At 50.6% G+C, this 6,334-nt stretch overlaps 1 long non-coding RNA gene across 1 annotated transcript; it reads right to left on the bottom strand.

Moving 5' to 3' along the window:
- Positions 1–677: 677 nt before the first annotated feature.
- On the bottom strand, positions 678–6,328 carry LOC132482158 (uncharacterized). The gene is made up of 3 exons (XR_009530879.1): positions 5,993–6,328; positions 5,277–5,421; positions 678–1,990 (listed from the first exon to the last, which is right to left on the bottom strand). It is a non-coding gene; the product is annotated as an uncharacterized LOC132482158 (long non-coding RNA).
- Positions 6,329–6,334: the final 6 nt, after the last annotated feature.

Raw genomic sequence — 6,334 nt, 5'->3', positions numbered from 1 at the left:
CCTTGCCTTAAAGACACAAGTTCACTCCAATCTCTGCTTCCAGCTTCGTATGGCCTCTTCTCTGTGTCTGTGTGTCTCTTTTTCTCTTATAAGGACACCATTCGCTGGATTAGGGCTCGCTACTCCACTATGACCTCATCTTAACTAATTATACTCACAAAGATCCTTTTTCCAAATAAAGTCACATTCGGAGGTTCCAGGTGGACATGAATTTGTGGGGACACTATTCAACCCAGTACATACACTCTATGACCTGATATATATACCCATTGAAATGCACGTATACGTGCACCACATACGCAAGTATTGGCAGCACCACTAGCCGTGCTGGCTAAAGTGGGAAACCACTCAAATGTCTCTCAACACTAGAAGGGCTCAATGACTGGCAGAATATCTCTCTAGGGGAATAGCAGTCATGTCACTGTTATGCAATGACTCACATTAACCTCCCAATTTTTTTTTAATGTTTATTTTGGCCGTGCCGGGTCTTAGTTGCAGCACGCAGGATCTTCGTTGCAGCATGTGGACTTCTTAGCTGTTGCTTGTGGGATCTAGTTTCCCGACCAGGGATCAAACCCGGGCCCCCTGCACTGGGAACGCAGAGTCTTACCCACTGGGCCACCAGGGAAGTCCCTAACCTCCCAATTTTGAGCACAGAATCTAGACACAAAATGTAATACTGAATAATTCCATTTATATAAAGTCCGAAAACAGACAAAACAAAATCCTCATATTGAGGGATGCCTGCTTATCTCATGCGATGGCCTGGATGTTTGTGTCCCCCCACAAATTCACTGAAACCTAATCCCCTAATGGTATTAGGAGGTGGGGCCTGTGGGAGGTGCTTAGGTCATGAGGTCATGGGGGTGAGGTCCTCATGATGGGATTAGTGCCCTTATAAAAGAAGCTCCAGAGAGTTCCCTCACCCCTTCCACCAGTGAGGATACAATAAGTCTGCAACCTGGAAGAGGGCCTTCCCCCACCCTGATGGTACCCTAATTTCTGACTTCCAGCCTCGGGAACTGTGAGCAATAAATTTCTGCTGTTTATAAACGCCACAGTCTGTGGTACTTTGTCATAGCATCCTGGACGGACTGACACAATTGGTAAAATTATAAAAACCAAAGAGATTACCACAAAAGTCAGGTTTGTGGTCACTTTGGTGGAAGGGAGAAGGAAGTGATGGGAGGGGGATGAGGGGATTTGGGGAGGTAGACATTTGAGTTCTTGACTTCGATGATGCCAAGGGAGTGTTTGCTGTGTTAAGTCATTGCGCTGTACACCTGGATTTTGCAACTTTTCTTTTTTTGGCCAGCGTAGGGGTGGGGGGCAAGGAGTGTGGGGGGAAGGCAAGCCTGGGAGGGCTGAGCGGTGGTCTGGGTGAGCAGGCTCAGGGTGTGGACTCCACCTTGCCTGGGGACACACTTCAGATGATGTGGGATGCAGGGGTGAGGCGGTGGCGCCCTTCCCACCCCTTCACCTGTCTCACACCCAGCACAGTATGGAGTTCAGTGTTTCAGCAGCAATGTTCCAGTGCCTAGTCACTTGCTGTGCGGGTGTTGTAACACTCCCACAGGGCCCCTGGTGATCTCCTGATCCCCGGATCCCAGCTACGGTGGGGTGCCCTGGAACCTGTCTCTTCCAGTGTGTCTCCTGCCTGGCAACGGGCAAGGAGGGGTGCTCCTAAGGGAAGGGGGAGACTGAATCACTGTGAGCGACGGTGCCGTCTGCCACGGCCCCTGAGACATCTTGCGTTCGTAGGTCATGAAAAGCCTCCCGGCAAACAGGGATGGTAGGGAGCACTGACATCTGCCAAGGGGAGAGTGAAACCAGGGGTCGCGGAAGGCTCACCACCAGACTAGCAAGGATGGCACGATGCTACCCGCGTCCCCTGCGTAGGACTACGAGCAGGACGATGCCATTTCGTCAAGCTCAAGTACGAGCAGACTGAGCAGTAGACTGTTTAGGGGGACATACTGAAGTGGTCAACCTGTAAGAGAAAAAAAGAGAGAATGATAAACAGCAAATTCAGGGTAGCCATTACTTCTGGGTGTGGGGCAGGAAAAAGGGATTGGGGGAGACAGATTCTTGCCCAGGAACTGGCAGCGCTCTGTGAAGTCCGGGGTGGGTGATGAGGGCTCCTTTTATTGTATATTTCACATACAATAACGTATCATGTGTAACGTGTGTAAGACACAGGCCACACGTGTCTACGTAACGTAGCACACAGATATTACACATATTTTTGGATGTGTCCAATATTATATTAAAACAATTTAAGAAAACATGGAGGTGATGAGGGCCCAGAAGGGTTTTAATGAAGAAATGCTTTTACCCTAAAAATGAAGCACCGGACAGAAGGTGCTTGTGGGTGCTATCAACATTTAGTGAGTGACTCAGCTTAGATGTCACCTTGTGGTCAAAGCAGACTCAGGTGGTGCCCCTCTTTGCGCCTCCCTCCCAGCCCTGTGTCTCCCCCTTTTGAACATCCATCACCCTGGGTTGTGACCCACTATTCTGCATCTCCTCCAGATCAGATTGTGAACTTGAGGGGCAGGGTCCGAGTCTGACTCAGTGCCTGGCCCATAGCAACCGCTTCAGGAAGCCTTGAGGGTCACCACTCCAGGGACCTCCGGGAACTGAGGGAAGAAGAAAAGTAGCCACGGGACTTTCTCCCTTAAGGATCGTGAGCAAGAGACTGCTGGCCAGCAAGGTCACACTTTTGAGAAAGTCTTTGCCTTGTAACTTTATTTAAATGGTGCCCTTTGTGTTTCTAAGTCTGCCCATGGCCACTGGCTCTTCTTTTTAAAAAAAATATTTATTTATTTGGCTGCATCGGGTCTTAGCTGCGGCATGTGGGATCTTTAGTTGCAGCATGCGGGGTCTTTAGTTGTGGCCTGTGGGATCAAGTTCCCTGACCGGGGTCGAACCTGGGCCCCCTGCATTGGGAGCACAGAGCCTTAGCTACTGGACCACCACAGAAGTCCCATCGGCTCCTCTTGTCACCCTGTGTCACTGTTCTGATCCCTGGGGCCTGTGTCCCTTCCCTCGACAGCTTTCACTCTTGTGGCATCATTATAGAACTTTCCTCTCAAAACGTGTCCCTTGCCGGGTCTGTCCTGGGCCTGGAGGACTTTGACTTTACTGTGATGCCCCAACTGGGGGTCCTCATTTTTTCGCCCCCAGGTGCTGGGCTGAGCAAGATTTCTAGGACTTTGGTGAGTGATGGAATGACAGACCGAGGGGATGCAACTGACCCCCGGGGCAGCGAGTGAGAGCAAGAGCAAGCAAGGCCAGGGAAGAACTTGAGCACGAGGGGAGCTGGTTTCCCCACCCCCCGCTGGCTGCCCTGCCTTCGACCGCTCGCTGCAGATGCTCCTGGGGTCCTTGCCCCACCATCACGCCACCTGGTCGAACCTCAGTCCCGCACCAACACTGAGGCAGTGACCTCTGCATCTCTTGCCTTCCCTCTCTGCCCCTCCGTCACCCTGGCCAGGCCCCCGTCATCTTTCTCCCAGATGATGGCAACAGCATCCTCCTGGTTTCTGCTGGCGCTCCCAGCCCTGTCAGTCATCTGCTCCCACAGCCAGACCCGCCTTTTCAAATACACATCAGATCGGGGCACTAGGACTTCCAACCTCTCCCAGGGCTCTGGGGACACAGCAAGCTCCAGCACAAACCTCTCCCCTCAGCTGGCCCGGACATGGCCAGTTGGGGGCCCCACAAACAACCCAAACTTAACTGTCCACAACTGATCTCATCTCCCAGTCCCCAACTCAGAGACATCCAAGAGGCACCTTCAGCCACTATCCTCCCTGACCATGGCAAGCCCACCTCCTGTCTTCAGCTCAACTGCCACTGCCTTAGTCCAAGCCACATGTGTGACAAGCATGACTACAATCTCATAAGCAGTTTCTCAGACAAGTGCAGGTGATCAATGCTCTGTCAGCTCCGCGGGGCTGGGTGGGAGTCACTGTGTACACGGTGCGGTGGCTCCCAGCATCTAGTACGCCTTCTCGTGTGCTTTCCTGTGCTGCGTTGAGGGTTCTGCACGCAGACTGAATCCTGCCAAGGAGATGGTGTTTGAGGGGCAGGGGTGGCAGCAGCAGTGGCGGGGCACAGTGTCCCAGTGTCTAGTCACAGGTGCCCACATCTTTGCAACTACAAATGGCGCTGCAATGGATCTCTTTGTATGTGCATCTTGTGCTTGGCTGAGTATTTCTGCTGAATGGATCCCTAAGAGGGAAACTGCTTGGTTAAAGGTCATACACATTTTAGTTTGTTAGATGCTGCCAAATTATCCTCCAAAAAAGTTCTACCAATTGATACTCTCACCACTGTGTAGGTAAGATTCTATTTCCTAACATCCTTGCCAGCAATGGGCCTGATCAAACTTTCATCTCTCTCTCTAATATATATATATATATATATATATATAAATACATTTATTTATTTATTTATTTATCTTTGGCTGCGTTGGGCCTTTGTTGCTGCACGCGGGCTTTCTCTAGTTGTGGTGAGCGGGGGCTACTCTTCGTTGCGGTGCGTGGGCTTCTCATTGCGGTGGTTTCTCTTGTTGTGGAGCACAGGCTCTAGGCGCATGGGCTTCAGTAGCTGTGGCACGTGGGCACGGTAGTTGTGGCTTGTGGGCTCTAGAGCGCAGGCTCAGTAGTTGTGGCACATGGGCTTAGTTGCTCCGCGGCATGTAGGATCTTCCCGGACCAGGGCTCGAACCCGTGTCCCGTGCATTGGCAGGCGGATTCTTAACCACTGCGCCACCAGGGAAGTCCTTCCCTATATGTTTTATTATGAAAAATATCAAACATATAGTGTGTTAGTTTCTCAGGGCTGCCATAACAGATTACCACAAACTGGTAGGCTTAAACCAACAGAAATTTATTCTCTCCCAGTTCTCGAAGCTAGAAGTCCAAAGTCAACAGGGCTGTGCTCCCTCTGAAAGCTCTAGGGAAGAATCTTTCCTTGCCTCTTCCAGCTTCTGGTGGCTCCAGGAGTTCCTCAGTTGGCAGCTGCCAAAACTCTGTCTCCATCATCAATTGGCCTTCTTCCCTGTGTGTCTGTGTCTAAATTTCTCTCTTCTTATAAGGACAGTAGTCACTGGATTTAGGGCCCACCCTAATCCAGCATGACCTTATTTTGATCACATCTGCAAAGATCCTGTTTCCAAATAAAGTGATATTTACAAGTTCTAGATACACATGAATTTTAGGGGAATACTCTTCAACCCAGTACATGTACCAAGGTCAAAAAAAGCTTACAGGGCTTCCCTGGTGGCGCAGTGGTTGGGAGTCCGCCTGCCGATGCAGGGGACATGGGTTCGTGCTCCCGGTCCGGGAGGATCCCATATGCCGCCACGGAGCGGCTGGGCCTGTGAGCGGAGCTTGCGCGTCCGGAGCCGGTGCTCTGCAACGGGAGAGGCCACAGCAGTGAGAGGCCCGCGTACCGCAAAAAAAAAAAAAAAAAAAAAAAAAAAAGAATTTATTAAAAAAAAAAAAAAGCTTACAGTGAACACCCATATACTCACCTGCTAGATTTCAATGGTCACTAATATGAGAAATAAAAAATGGCACAGATGGGGACTTCCCTGGTGGTGCAGTGGGTAAGACTCTTTGCTCCCAATGCAGGGGGCCGGGTTTCGATCCCTGGTCAGGGAACTAGATCCCACATGCATGCCGCAACTAAGAGTTCACATGCCACAGCTAAGGAGCACGCCTGCTGCAACTAAGGCCTGGCACAACTAAATAACTAAATAAATATATTTTTTAAATGGCACAGAAAAAGATGAAAGTCTCCCAATTTATTTGAGGTGGTGTCTCTCATCTTCTGACTCTAGCTGTCACTCTGTCTCTTTCCTCTCTTTAAGGCAAACTCCGAGAAAGGACAATCTATACCGTGTCTCCACTTCCTCACACTGACATCGCTCTCACCAAACTGGTGTTGCTAAGTACAAGAAAGTTTTCTGTCCTCATCTTACCTGCTTCCTGGCAGCAGTCGAGAATGACGTTGTTAACCATGGTGTGCTTGAAACTTCCCTGGGTTCTCCCCTCCTCTTAGATGCTCCTTCTCCGATCTCTCTTCTGGATCCTCCTCCTCCCTGCCTACAGTAAGTGCTGGTGTTCCTCTGGACGCTATCCTGGGCGCCCTCTTCTCTCCCTACCTGTATAAAGGAGGGTCCATCTGCAGGAAAAAGAAACCACTCTTGCTACTTTAAGCATTAAGAAGATTAAAACAGGGAAAGGGGAAGCTGTGCGTGTGGGAACAAGCGGAGCCCGCTCCGCCCCGTTCCTTCTGCAGGGTTGGAACCCGCGGCGTCCGC

Source organism: Mesoplodon densirostris, chromosome X (assembly GCF_025265405.1).
Source record: "Mesoplodon densirostris isolate mMesDen1 chromosome X, mMesDen1 primary haplotype, whole genome shotgun sequence".
NCBI lineage: Eukaryota > Metazoa > Chordata > Mammalia > Artiodactyla > Ziphiidae > Mesoplodon > Mesoplodon densirostris.
The sequence above is the reverse complement of the archived record's forward strand: the minus strand, read 5'-3'. Positions and strand labels throughout refer to the sequence as shown.